Source organism: Gekko japonicus, unplaced genomic scaffold (genome assembly GCF_001447785.1).
Source record: "Gekko japonicus isolate JY-2015 unplaced genomic scaffold, Gekko_japonicus_V1.1 scaffold1053, whole genome shotgun sequence".
NCBI classification, from domain to species: domain Eukaryota; kingdom Metazoa; phylum Chordata; class Lepidosauria; order Squamata; family Gekkonidae; genus Gekko; species Gekko japonicus.
Genome location: NW_015177042.1, coordinates 478,802 through 493,662, shown reverse-complemented (window position 1 = coordinate 493,662; position 14,861 = coordinate 478,802). Strand labels below are relative to the sequence as shown.

The 14,861-nt window shown below is 49.4% G+C and overlaps 1 pseudogene; it reads right to left on the bottom strand.

Moving 5' to 3' along the window:
- Positions 1-7,985: 7,985 nt before the first annotated feature.
- LOC107124585 lies at positions 7,986-10,674 on the bottom strand (annotated as a pseudogene).
- Positions 10,675-14,861: the final 4,187 nt, after the last annotated feature.

Genomic DNA, 14,861 nt, shown 5'->3' with positions numbered 1-14,861 from the left:
ATCTTCTGATGGCACCTGGATTTTGGCCAGCGTGTGACACAGAGTGTTGGACTGGAACATCTCCAGACTTCAGAGATCAGTTCCTCTGGAGACAATGGCTGCTTTGGAAAGTGGACTCTTTGGCATTGTACCCCACTGAAGTCCCTGTCCTTCCCAGGCTCCACCCCCAAATCTCCAGAAGTTTCCCAACCTGGATCTGGAAACCCTACCCACCACCAGTGTTCCCTCTAAGCTGAGTTAGTGTGAGCTAGCTCACAGTTTTTTAGCCTCTGGCTCACACATTTTTGTCTTGGCTCAGGAAGGATGGCTCCAGAGCAAACTAATTTATGCAGCAGCCAAATCGCTCGCTCACAACTTTAATGGTAGTCACTCACAAAGTGGAATTTTTGCACACAAGACTCTGCAGCTTAGAGGGAACATTGCCCACCACCCACCACCCACCCCTGGTGGCGGGGACCTGGTGACACTAGGCCAACGGCTGATTTCTTGGCAGGCCCAAGAAATCAAGAGCAGCAGCAAGAGCCTTCGAAGAACACAGAGGGGAAGACACAAGTGCAACACTTGCGTAAGTGAACACTGTGGACTTGCTCTTGTCTTTGTGTTACCTGGCACAATTTGTTAGACACTTGTGGTTGTAAAGTTGTTGGGTTTATGAGAAATGTTCGTTACCTTGAAACCTGTAATACCCTGAATGTTTGGGGTTTTTCTGAAGCAATTTCAGTCACTTCTCAAGCCACAAGACTGTGCCATTGAATGATCCGAGTCCCCCTCCCCCCCAAACTCTCCAGCTGGAAAAGATAACTTGGGAGAGGGGGTCTATGCAGCCAGGGTTGTGCTGGGTTACACGAGCATGTAGAGGGATAATGCCCTCTGTGAATTCCTTTTTAGATTTTCCCTGAGTCAGTGGATCAGGACCACGGTACTCCAGCTCCCGATAATAGCTGAGCCGTCGAGTTCTGCCCCAACTGGAGTTTCAGAACTGATTCTGAGGGAAGACCAATGTACAGGACAACAACATTTGAGTCCAGTAGCACCTTGAAGACCAACAAAGTTTTATTCTGGGTATAAGCTTAAGTGTGCACACACATTTCAGAAGTGTGCACGCACACAAAACCTTATACTCAGAGTACAATGTTGTTGATCTTAAAGGTGCCGCTGGGCTCACACTGGGTCCTGCTGCTTCAGATCAGCACAGAAAGGAAAGAAGGAAGCATGAAAAGAGGCGGCGCTATGAGGTCTTCCAGGAAAGGGAAATATGAAATGGTGGGGGTGGGAGGAATGAGAGAAGCATCCCACAAGTCCTTGGTCCTAGTAAATAAATAAATACTGAGATTTCTGCAATAAAATAAATCCCGAGATTTCTGCACCTATCAAACACGTCTCTTTGAAGAAGGCCCCCCCAAAAGATTTAATCCTTACAACCAGGGGTCATTTTGTAGAAAAAGAGCTAGGGGAACTCATTAGTGTATGCCACACCCCCTGACATCACCGGAAGTGTGTCATAAGGCCACACACCCCGCCCCCAATGGTCCCGGCCGCCGCCGCCGGCCTTGCAGCTCCACTGCCGAGCCCCATGAGTGGCCTGCCGGTGGACCTGCAAGGCCGGCGGGAGTGCGAGGAAGCCCTGCGAAAGCCCTCCCTGGCCCCAGGCAGGCAGGGGTGGGGAGAGGCAGGGAGGAAGCAACTTACCCTCCCTCTTCTCCTGCCTCCTCCTGGCTGAATGAGGGCCAGAAGCGGGGTGGCCGGAAGCAGGGGGCGGGGCTGAGACAGATGTAGTGATCAGCATGGTTTACTGGTACAAGTCCCCACTGTTCCTACAGAGTCAAGCTAGGGGGTATTCGCTGGCCCGTGGTGGCAGTCAGCGGACATAACAGTCTGTTAGCCTGGAGAGCTTTAAAGTTATTGTGAGTCCTAGCACTTAGTTTTAAAAAGTCATCAAGCTTGCTGTGTTTGGAAGAGGGCTGGGGGTGGTCCCCAAAAGGACAACTTCATTTCCTAGTCAAAATGTTAACAAATAGAGTGATTAATATGCAGGCTAATAAATTCAATTAGTTAGTAACTCAGGGTAGATAGGGTAGTAGCTGTGACTCATAAACAGGGGTTATTTCGTAGAAAAAGAGGTGCTGGAGCTCATTAGCATAACTCAGCTTAATTTGCATATGCCACACCCCCTGACACCACCGGAAGTGTGTCAGAAGGCAACACCCACCGCTCAGGCTCCACTGGACTGTTTTGGATTGTTAGCTATTGGGGGGGGGGGGAACGTGCAGATCTGTCCTCACAGAGGAGGGAGAGCTTGTACCTGAACAAAACTTAAATGTGCCACTGGACTGTTTTGGACCGGGGGGCCCCTCTGCAACTTACCTGGCTGCTTCTTGCTCTGTGAGGGCTGCTGGGAGCAGAGGGTGGGGCTTGTTGCATGTGCCCACCCCCTGGGCTCTTTACTGCCAGAGCTCCTCTCCTGTACGCTCCTACAGGAAATGACCCCTGCTCATAAACAAGCAGTACTACCGGACACTAGGACAAAGACAGAGAAAACAAACCAGGAACAAACCAAGCCAAAAACAAATGAGGGGTAAACAGTTCTGGCAGTTGTCGACCTGTAAGTCTGCTCTAGGCCTGTCAGTCCTGGGGGTCTCAAGGGTAGGTGGCAGATTACACTGGGGGGGCCCCCACCATCAGTGTGCCGATGTTATTTCTCTTTCCTGGCCCCTTTGGACCAGTAGCTGTCAGTCCTGCTGCTCTCAGCTCCTGTGTGCTTGACGTTCTCCTCAGATTCACCGGTATTGCTTTATGCTGTGTTGGGTGTTGGCAGTGGGGCGAGGATAGTTAACCACCGTCCGACATTGGCGTTGTGTAACACCAGGTCTATAAATAATAAGACCATGGTTCTTTGGGACTTCATGCGAGAGCAGAATGTAGACCTGGCGTGCATGACCGAGACCTGGGTGCGGGAAGGGGAGATGGTAGCTCAATCCCAACTTGCCCCTCCTGGGTTTTCGGTCCTTCACCAATCGTGGACTAGGGGGCGGGGGGGGGAGGAGTGGCACTATTCATCCGTGAGGCTTACTCCTTCAAGGCGCTCCCGCTGCCAAAGATCATGGGTATTGAGTGTGTCGGCCTGACGTGGGAGGCCGGGGAGAGTTTGGTGATTTGCCCCAAGGGAAATTATCAACAAGTCCCTTTCTGAGGGCTGTTCCTGGGGGCACTCAAGGAAGAGATGGTCCACCCTCTCTTTAAAAAAAAAAACATCTCTGGACCCGGCCGAATTGGCCAAGTACTGGCCAGTTTTCAATTTGCCCTAAAAAGGTAAAAGTAAAGGTTCCCTCGCTCGAAAGCCAGTCGAGTCCGACTCTAGGGTTGCGGTGCTCATCTCCATTTCAAAGCCGAAGAGCCAGCGCTGTCCGAAGACGTTTCCGTGGTCATGTGGCCGGCATGACTAAACACCAAGGCGCACGGAACGCTGTTACCTTCCCACCGAAGTGGTCCCTATTTATCTACTTGCAATTTCTTGCTTTCGAACTGCTAGGTTGGCAGGAACTGGAACTAGAGACGGGAGCTCACTCCGTCATGCGGCAACCCGGGTCTCGAACTGCTGAACTACCGACCTTCCACAGCCTGCAGTCCAGCGTCTTGACCACTTGAGCCACCGCAGCTCCCATCAATTTGCCCTACTTGGGCAAATTAATTGAGAGGGCGGTGGCGACACAGTTACAGGGCTTCATGGATGACACCTCCATGTTAGATCCCTTCCAGTCCGGCTATTGCCCGGGAGACGGGACGGAGACGGCATTGGTTGCTCTGACTGACAACCTCCGGAGGCATCTGGATCGGGGCGAGTCGGCAGTATTGCTGCTGTTGGACCTGTCAGCTGCGTTCAACATGGTCGATCATCAGCTGCTGTTCCACCGCCTCGCCTTCAGGGGCTTGCCTTGCAATGGTCTCCAAGGTCGGGGACAGAGGGTGGCACTAGGGGGAACAGCAGTCCCGGAGGTACCCGCTGGAGTGCGGAGTGCCTCAAGGGGCAGTGCCTTTCCCCGATGCTCTTTAACATCTATATGTGCCCCCTTGCCCAGATAGCCTGGAGGTATGGGCTGGGATGTCACTAGTATTAAAACTGGTATGAGACTTCCTATATTGGTAAGATACATGAGACTCTGTATAACAGTAATTTTTAAGCATGTTTTAGAAGCTACATTGTCATTAAGCATTGCTGTATGCTATACTTGTACAATTCTGTATTTTACAGTTCCATGTTCCTGAAGAAGGACCAGGAGTTTGAAACACTAGTATTTACCTAGGAAAAGTGTTGAAATCTTCTCGGGATTTGACTGTTTTTCATCATTGAGGATGTTTTACTCCCATGTATTATTGATGTGGCTTATCTTATGCTCTTTTTCACTGTATTAAAGTCTCTTTGTACTTTTTACTTGCGGGCTTCTCAGCTCACAGTTGTTGTTTTTTGATGTTTGTGGCTTTATAGACTGTGTGCTGTATAATTTGCTTTTTACTAGTATGCTGATGACACCCAGCTCTATCTGATGCTGGGCGGCCGGTCGGACTCCAGACTGAAGGACTTGGACCGGGCATTATAGGCCATGGCTGGTTGGCTCAGTTTGAGCCAGCTGAAGCTGAATCCGGCGAAGACAGAAGTCCTGTGTATGGGTCGGGGTGGTTTGAGGGCGGGGGTCCCACTTCCGACCTTCGCCAGGACACCCTTGGTGCCAGCGCCAGTGGTTAGGAGTTTGGGAGTGCTCCTGGATACCTCCTTAACAATGGAGGCCCAGGTAGCAGACACTGCCAAGTCGGCCTTTTACTATCTTCAGCTGATGAGGCAGTTGGTTCCCTTCCTCAACCTCGACAACCTGGCCACAGTGATCCATGCGATGGTCACCTCGAGAATAGACTACTGTAACACTCTCTACATGGGGCTGCCCTTGTTGCTAATCCGGAAGCTGTAGCTAGTGCAGAATGCTCTTGATGGGCCTGCCCAGATGGGAGCACATCCAGCCCACGCTGAAGGCACTGCACTGGCTGCCAATAGCATACCAAATTAGCTTCAAGGTGCTGGTGCTTACCTTTAAAGCCCTATATGGCCAGGGTCCGACATACCTGAGGGACCGCCTTTCCCCATATATACCCCAGAGAGCACTGCGGTCGGGGTCACAGAATCAACTGACCCTCCCGGGCCCGAAATATGTCAGGCTCGCCACCACCAGGGCCAGGGTCTTTTCAGTGACAGCTCCTAGCTGGTGGAATGAGCTCCCAGAAGAGATCAGGGCCCTGCGGGACCTTTTACAGTTCTGCAGGGCCTGCAAGACGGAGCTCTTCAGCCAGGCTTTTGACTAGGAGCCGCTCTGACCAATACCATCAATGAGCCCGGCCCTTGGCCCAACATCTGGCCATACTATCGCCTGGTTAAGATTATGAGCTGGACTGTCCGCAGTAATATATACAGTATGCCATCACAATGAATGAAGGATTATGAACACCTATGTTGTACGATAAATTGTATTTAAATTGTTTTAACGTGATTTTATTGGTATCGTACCAACTGTGTAAGTCGCCCTGAGCCTGTTCGCAGGGAGGGCGGGATATAAATTGAATAAATAAATAAATAAATAAGCTGAGTTAGTGTGAGCTAGCTCAGTTTTTTAGCCTCCGGCTCACTCATTTTTGTCGTAGCTCAGGAAGGGATGGCTCCACAGCAAAATAATTTATGCAGCAGCCAAATTGCTCGCTCACAACTTTAATGCCAGTAGCTCACAAAGCAGAATTTTTGCTCACAAGACTCCACAGCTTAGAGGGAGCATTGGTGGAGAGTGATGTAAAATGGGTGGAGCTTGAGGTTTAATAAAAGTGCTTGCTCCCAGGAGGGAGGGCCTCTTGGTGTTGATCTTTGGAAGAGGACAGACTGCTGAGCTCTGTTCTGCAGACCAGGAGCCATCGGCCATGTGGCCTGGCTTGCTGACTGCAGAGAGCCTTAGATGACGAGACACCTGTAGAACCTTTTGTAACTTTCTAAGCTTGAAATTGCCTACTCTATTTCAACATATAGTAGAGTAAATTTAGAACCAGGGAAAGAAGGATGTGATTATAACCAAGTTTTATTTGTCCTTCTGGTTGCAGATTTGGTGCTGCGCTAAAATTATGCTTGTAACCTTTTCCTCTTTTTAATAAATATTTTACTCTTTGAAGCTGGTAGTGTTCTCTGAACCACACAGTTCCCCCAACCGCCTTAGACCACGCTACTGTAAGGGGGGAGTCCCAGGAAGGGAGAAGGCAAACAGTCAAGGCACCTGTTGCCAATCCTCCAAGGCCTCCCCAACGAAGGAATTTGGCCCCTGTGGTGACCAGATGTCAGCAAGCTGCCAAATGTTTCTCTGTTTCCTCTTCCATATGCATTCCATTCCCTATGCCTAATTGCCGCTTCGCCGTACCATGTATCTCTCAAGGCCGCAGGAGGAGTTACAAATGAGATTGCTGGATTGCTTTGACTTTAGCCTAACTAGCCGTGGGAAGTTCGTACCTGTTATGATTGGAAAGGCAGTTAATTCTCAGGCCTCCTGGCGCGCACGGGAACCACTCCTGGCACGCGCGCGAACCATGCTCATTGGGCAGCACTATTTTGAATGTACTATAACCTCTTATGCGCATAGGTCCCCCGTTATTCCTAACAGTGATCCTGTACATGTACTCATGGCTTCAATAAACGTATAACCTTTTTGCAAGTGTGTACTCGGTTGATGCTGTGGGACCTGACATACTGTTAGGAATCCCTCATTCTCCATCTCAGCGCATCTAGCCATCCCGATATGAGCGACGGAGAGGGGAAACCGCAAATCCTTGATGGAAACAAAAATGAGGAGCCCGGAGATCCGGATATAGGGACAGGTCCCCCGGTGACCACAGCTTCGGTACCGGTGTCTACTCAACCTCTGGCCACCAAAGCAGGGGGGACCATCCCAAAGTACTCCTCAGCACATCTGTTCCTGACTCCCCAGAGTTCTAGGACCCGACATGGGCAAAGCAACAGGCCCAGCACCAGCTGGAGCCAATTCGACCCCGATGTGACGAAAGAGACATACTCGCTGTTGGGCGCCTCCTCCAGGGACAGTATGTACGACCAAGGGATGGCGGCAGCGCTACCCCCCCCTCGGAGGCCAGTTTGAGCCGGTGGCTCCATCGTGGGTGACTGATTGAACCAAGGTGTGAAGTGGCCGGGTGTCCCCAGATGAGGACCTAACGGAGCGAGTGGAAGCAGCTGACCACAACATCCAACAGCTGCAGCAACTGCTGGAGGACGTGATCCAGGCAATCCCTGACTTGGTCACAGTAGATTGAAGACGCGCTCGATCAAAGACCTGCTGGGCCAGGAGGGCAGGCGGCCCCGCAGGTGCCGGGACCGGGAGTACCTGCGCAACCTGGGGAAGTACTCCCCCAGAGACCCGACAACGCCCTGGCACCTGCCCCAAGACCAGCCAGCCCATGGGGCCAAGCGGTACCATGGCCCAAAGACCTGATTGAGGCCACATTTGATGGCAACACAGAGGAACTCGCCTACTTTGTTGTGAGAGTGCAGAAGTTTATTTATTTATACCTTCGGCTTATATACCGCACTGACCCCGAAGGGTCTCTGGGCGGTTTACATAGTGGTTCTAACCAACCAGTTAACCTGACTAGGGCCACATTGTCTACAGGGTGGTGACTGCCTACCAGCACCCGGGCTAGTTGTCATCCGGCTTCCTTCCGTGGCTTTCAGATATTGGCGTCCTGGTGCCCTTCCTGGAGGAAAAAGACATTCCATTCCATTTGAGATCCGGAAACGAAGACGGCAATATAAAGAATTAACTTCTTTCCTTCCAAATAAATCAATTACCTATAAATGGATTTTCCCAAAAAGACTTTTATTTAACTTTAAAGAAAACTAAAATTGACTCTGTCCAAAAGGCCAAGGACTTTCTGAAAAAACAACAAAAGGTGAATAAAGATGGAAAATCAGTGGTGGAAGACCTTGAAGAGGAAGAAACTAGTGAGGGCTTCAAACATGGGTAAAGCTCCTTTCATAGTCTGAGCATTTTTAACATTTCTTCCTGGTTAGGGTAAGGTTTCTGTGTAGATTGACACTTTCTACAAGAGTTAATATAGTGTCAATACTTTATATGGTCTGTGGTTCTCTTTTATATGTGAAATAAAAGAAAAGCTCTTTTAATGAGCTATGGTGTTAAATGGCTTTTCCTTGTGTGGGCTCTTAGATGCTCTGGAAGCAGCCACTCTGACTGAAACTCTTTCAACACAGTGAGCATTCAAAAGGCTTCTCCCCTATATGGGTTCTTCAGTGCTGCTGAAGAACAAAACTCCTACTGAATTTCTTTCCACACTGAGCATTCAAAAGGTTTCTCCGCATTGTGGGCCTTTTGATGCTGATGAATAGTGCAACTTCAACTGAATCTCTTTCCACACTCTGAGCATTCCAAAGGTTTCTCCCATGTGGGTTTTTTGATGCACTTGGAGAGTGCCACTGTGACTGAATCTCTTTCCACACTCTAAGCATTCAAAAGGTTTCTCCCCTGTGCGGGTTCTGTGATGCACCTGAAGATTGTCACTCCGACTGAATCTCTTTCCACACTCTGAGCATTCAAAAGGTTTCTCCCCTGTGCGGGTTCTGTGATGCACCTGAAGATTGTCACTCCGACTGAATCTCTTTCCACACTGCAAACATTCAAAGGTTTCTCCCCTTTGTGGGTTCTTTGATGCTGTTGAAGGTTACGTCTGTCACTGAATCTCTTTCCACACTCTGAGCATTCAAAAGGTTTCTCCCCGGTGTGGGTTCTCTGATGCTGTTGAAGATGGTCACTCCGACTGAATCTCTTTCCACACTCTGAGCATTCAAAAGGTTTCTCCCCGGTGTGGGTTCTCTGATGCTGTTGAAGATGGTCACTCCGACTGAATCTCTTTCCACACTCTGAGCATTCAAAAGGTTTCTCCCCGGTGTGGGTTCTCTGATGCTGTTGAAGATGGTCACTCCGACTGAATCTCTTTCCACACTCTGAGCATTCAAAAGGTTTCTCCCCGGTGTGGGTTCTCTGATGCTGTTGAAGATGGTCACTCCGACTGAATCTCTTTCCACACTCTGAGCATTCAAAAGGTTTCTCCCCGGTGTGGGTTCTCTGATGCTGTTGAAGATGGTCACTCCGACTGAATCTCTTTCCACACTCTGAGCATTCAAAAGGTTTCTCCCCGGTGTGGGTTCTCTGATGCTGTTGAAGATGGTCACTCCGACTGAATCTCTTTCCACACTCTGAGCATTCAAAAGGTTTCTCCCCGGTGTGGGTTCTCTGATGCTGTTGAAGATGGTCACTCCGACTGAATCTCTTTCCACACTCTGAGCATTCAAAAGGTTTCTCCCCTGTGTGGGTTCTTCGATGCTGTTGAAGGTTACGGCTGTCACTGAATCTCTTTCCACACTCTGAGCATTCAAAAGGTTTCTCCCCTGTGTGGGTTCTTTGATGCTGTTGAAGATGGCCACCCTGACTGAATCTCTTTCCACACTCCAAACATTCAAAAGGTTTCTCCCCTGTGTGGGTTCTTTGATGCAGCACGAGATCGCCACTTCGACTGAATCTCTTTCCACACTCCAAACATTCAAACGGTTTCTCCCCTGTGTGGGTTCTTTGATGTTGTTGAAGATGGCCACCCTGACTGAATCTCTTTCCACACTCCAAACATTCAAACGGTTTCTCCCCTGTGTGGGTTCTTTGATGCTGTTGAAGATAGTCACCCTGACTGAATCTCTTTCCACACTTCAAACATTCAAAAGGTTTCTCCCCTGTGTGGGTTCTTTGATGCTGTTGAAGATAGTCACCCTGACTGAATCTCTTTCCACACTCCAAACATTCGAAAGGTTTCTCTCCTGTGTGGGTTCTTTGATGCAGCATGAGATTGCCACTTTGACTGAATCTCTTTCCACACTCCAAACATTCAAAAGGTTTCTCCCCTGTGTGGGTTCTTTGATGCAGCACGAGTTCGCCACTTCGACTGAATCTCTTTCCACACTCCAAACATTCAAAAGGTTTCTCCCCGGTGTGGGTTCTTTGATGCTGTTGAAGATGGCCACCCTGACTGATTCTCTTTCCACACTCTGAGCATTCAAAAGGTTTCTCCCCTGTGTGGGTTCTTCGATGCTGTCGAAGGTTAAGTCTGTCACTTAATCTCTTTCCACACTCTGAGCATTCAAAAGATTTCTCCCCTGTGTGGGTTCTCTGATGCCGTTGAAGATGGCCACTCTGACTGAATCTCTTTCCACACTCTGAGCATTCCAAAGGTTTCTCACCACTGTGGATTCTTAGATGCTGTTCCTGTGAGAAACTCATGTCACCCTTTGAGCAATGATAATGTTTCTCTGCTCCATGTGTTCTTAGATGTCCAATTAGTTCTGCTCTACAAAGGAAGATCTTTCCACACTCCAGATATTGATGGGTCTTCTTTCCACTGTGCTTTCGCAAATGCATATTATATTGGGTTTGATCTGAGAAGTTCATTCCACACTCCAAGCACTTGTACGCTTCCTCCACCATGTGAATTAATTTACAGGAATCCCCCCCTTGGCAAGGAATTGATTGATCCCTCTTCTGGACTGTGTGGCTTCCCTTCTGCCTCTTGGGTCTGCCTTGATTCTTGATGTTTCCTTTCAGGTCTTCATTCTTGACTTCATCTGGCAATAGATGATGCAGTTTCTCATCTTCCTCATTCCTCTGATCATCCCCTGTTGGAATACAGAGAGAGATCTCGTTAGCACCCACACAAGGAGGTCTGATTTGCACTTGAAATTCTATCCACACTCAAAGCATTCCAGGGATTTGTTCCTGCTGTACATTGACATATAGAATAATAGACAGGTTAGAAGTGGGTTCCTGCCTGCTGTGTGGTCTATTTCTGAAGTTTCCTTTAGCCTTTTCATTCTAGGCTTTTTCCAAAGAGAACACCTGGAATTCCCCATCTGTCTCCTCTACATTTACTGCTGGAATACAGAAAGAGGTCCAATCAGCACCTATGCAAGAAGCCAGGCCACCAATCAGGCACTCCTCATTCACAAGTGTTCATTTCCTTTGGTAGAACTTCTTTTTCTCCTGTGGGGGAGGGAGTAGCCAGGACCTCACCAAGTGAACACCACAATTCAAAGGGTACCCCCCATGGTTTTTGGAAGGTGGGGGGGGGTTAAGGCATCTAGGTGACAACTGAAGAGAATCGTTGATGCCCCTTTTGCTTTGTTCAGCCTGGGTGTTCTTAAGTAACCCCCCCTCCCCAGAATATCCCATATTTATGGATATCGCAGTCCCTCAAGACCTACCACTGAGGTCAGGCCGAGATGGAGCTTCTGAGCCTCCAGATTTCAGGTCCCAGAAGGCTTCCTTCCCTCCTAACCCTACCAAACCAAGAGATGCCAAGAAGGAGAGCAGAAACCCTCCATTCCTATACCTTGCCCATTCCTTTGAAATAACCGTGAAAGATACCAACTCACAGCAGGTTCATTTGCAAAGGAAATACCCTCTTTTCCTGAGAAACTCTCCAGCCTTTCTCCAGGTGAAAGGCCTTTGTGCGTCTCCGCCCTGGTCTCTCTTACATTCCTGGCTTCTTTGGCTGACAGAGAGAGAAAAAGCAGTCATTCTTATATGGGAAAGGATTCCAAGGAAGAGGAAAAATTCTTCTGGAAGGATGGAAACATGGTCAGGATCAAAGCCCACAATCTGAAGCAGTTTAATGGGGATGAATCCATACCAGATCACGGTCAGAGGGGATGGCCAGAATCCCATTCCAGGGGAACGGTGTGTTGTAAAGGTTGGCAACTGAGAAATCAGGATCTGACCCAATGCCACGGGAGTCCCCATCACTGGGGACCTCCGTTTTGGATCCCTGTACACTTGGCACATCTTAGCAGGGTCCTAGCAATGAAAAATGGAGTCTGGATCATGCAGATATCAAAACGACAGTGAGTCACACTGAGAGTGAGCAAGGAATGTGAAGTAACTCCTCCACTAACCGTGCAAGAACCATATCTGGTGGGAGTCCACCGAAGGGCCTTTTCCCCAAGGACCTAAGAGGTTCCCTTCCTGATCACCTGGCCTGAATAACAACCCAAATAATCAACACAATGAACGACGGGCCAGCCCCCGCCATTTCTTCTTCATCTTAAGTGCTAGACAGAAAGAGTTCTCCCCCCACTCCATCATGAAAACTCAGCCATCTACTTGCCTATCTAAACCCTCAGTTTCCCCAAAGGAACACTTCTCCTGGATACGTTTACCTGTAATGCAAAAGAAGAAAACCTCCCCTCCATAATGCACACACACAAAAAACCTTTTCGAATTAGCTCATCTCCAGAGTGATGGACTTTTCAGCACTCCCACATTCCACCTTTTTTCTCCTCCTTCATCTTAGCGGAAAGGTCAAAAAAGCAATCTCCCTCAGGCCCTCCAATTTGTAGCAGGTTTTGGATCCCATCCTGTTACCCCAACTGTACAGCTGGCTTCTCTCCTTTCCCACTCTATTCTGCTGTGCTTCTCCAGAGCTACCCAGCTGTCTTCAAACAACAGGCTTGTATGCCTTTGACTCTTCCCTTTTATTTTTTTCCCTTAGTAGCAGGACGTTGGTGAGGGAAAGGATTTAAACCGTATTTGTACTTCACATGTGCATTTATTTCTTTTCTGTTGCGCCTCTATTTTTATTTACCTGACCTAGCCTAGTTCTCTTTCTGTGAACGTAATAAAATTGTTTTCTTGTTTAAGAAACTGATACTGTTCATTTGAGCGTTGGTCTGTATCTCGACCCTAATAAGAACATAAGAGACGCCAATGTTGGATCAGGCCAAAGGCCCATCCAGTCCAACACTCTGTCACACAGTGGCCAGAAATACCAGGTGCCATCAGGAGGTCCACCAGTGGGGCCAGGACATTAGAAGCCCTCCCACTGTTGACCCCCCCCCAAAGCACCAAGAAGACAGAGCATCACTTGCCCCGGAGTCCCTATCTATACCTTGTGGCTAATAGCCACTGATGGACCTCTGCTCCATATGCTTATCTAATTACCTTTTGAAGCCGTCCATGCTTGTAGCCACCACCACTTCCTGTGGCCCTAATAGACATAGGTTTACGATCTCAGGGAATTAATACCCCACAATACAAGTGTTTTCTCTTTGCTAGCAGAAAGATGATTGTGCTAGTTTACAGGGGTGGACACGCAAGGGTCACAGACCGCTTTCTGAGGGCCTCTCAGCCCCTCCTTGTCTCCAGCCCAGGACACCCTCCCTGGCTCAAGTGATGGCCAGAACAGTGGCCTCAGTTGCCCCTGGGCCAGCCAGGGGGCTTGGGTTGCTCTCCCGGGCCATGCTGAACGTCACTTTCACCCCAGCTCCTCGAGACCACCCACAGGGGGCAGGTAGTGGGGCAGGCCTGAAAACGATGTATTCATCATCCGTGTCCAATATTTTGATTCATGCCTCCTCGCAATGGCAGCAGTTCACACCTTTGTCACCCGTGAAAGATCCTTACCCAAAGAGGCCACGCTCCCATAGTTCTCCAGCATGACTTCCCTGTAGAGAGCTCTCTGGCCCGGATCCAGGAGCGCCCACTCTGCCTTGGTGAAATACACAGCCACCTCCTCAAAGGAAAAGGGACGCTGGAAGAAGAAGCAGATTCCCTCCTCAGAGATCAAGCCAGGTAGAGAAGGCCCACTGGAAAGGGGCAGTGGGGGAGGCCACAGAACGTAGAGCTTGGCATGGGCAAAGGGAGTGGAATTCAGAGCCCCGTCCCCTCGGCCATCTTAGCAGGAACTGCAGGAGCAAAAGCCCCCCTTGTGAAAGCCCTCCCCCCATCTCCTCTACCTGGACTGGAGGCGAAGCAGCTCTTTCCAGACTTCTGCCAAGATGATGGCGGAACACCACCTGTCCACTGCCTGAGAGGGAGAAAAAGGAGGAGGAAAGGTTGTTAGGCTCGACTCCCTAGTTTGTTTGCTTCTTTGAATCCTGCTTCATGCAACCTCCTTCACAGGGCTGTGAAACTTTGCAACAGACATACTCCACAACATTTGTAATGATTTTTAGGAAACCATTGGCGAAGCACCAGGTACCCATGAGTCTTAAAGGTAACGGTTCCCTTGCTCGAAAGCCAGTCGAATCCGCAGAGCCAGCACTGTCCGAAGACATTTCCGTGGTCATGTAGCCGGCCTGACTAAACACCAAGGCGCACGGAACACTGTGACCTTCCCACTGAAGTGGTACCTATTTATCTACCTGCAATTTCTTGCTTTCGAACTGCTAGGTTGGCAGGAGCTGGAACTAGAGACGGGAGCTCACTCCGTCATGCGGCACACTCGGGTCTCGAACTGCTGAGTCTTGGGGGTTTCTAAATGCTGCTGACCCGCTGAGATTTCCGTGAGGACTGAAATTTGCTCTGTGATCTCTAAAGTTCTAAAACAGGACAGCACCCCTGTGTCAGCTATGCTGCCATGGGGGTTGGGGAGCTCAGGCTGCATCTTGTTAATTGCTGCTACATTCCTTTCTATGCTGTTCTGCCGTTCGCTGAAACGCTTATCTCTACAGATGTGCAGGAGGAGGTTGTATTGTCTCCTAGGTACCGTGAGACACTCCTGGTTCTCAGCTTTAGCCACCTAACAATTTCCTAGCTAATCCCGCGTGTGGGAGGGTGCCTAATTGGCCAGTACCATGGGGGGGGGGGTGCATACAAATACCCTATATCCTATTATGCCCATGGGGCCGCCGCCATTCCTAACAGTGCTTATGTTACTGCATCTATAGCTCTGCAATAAAAGTATAACCGTTCCTGAATGCGTGTACTTCGTTGTTG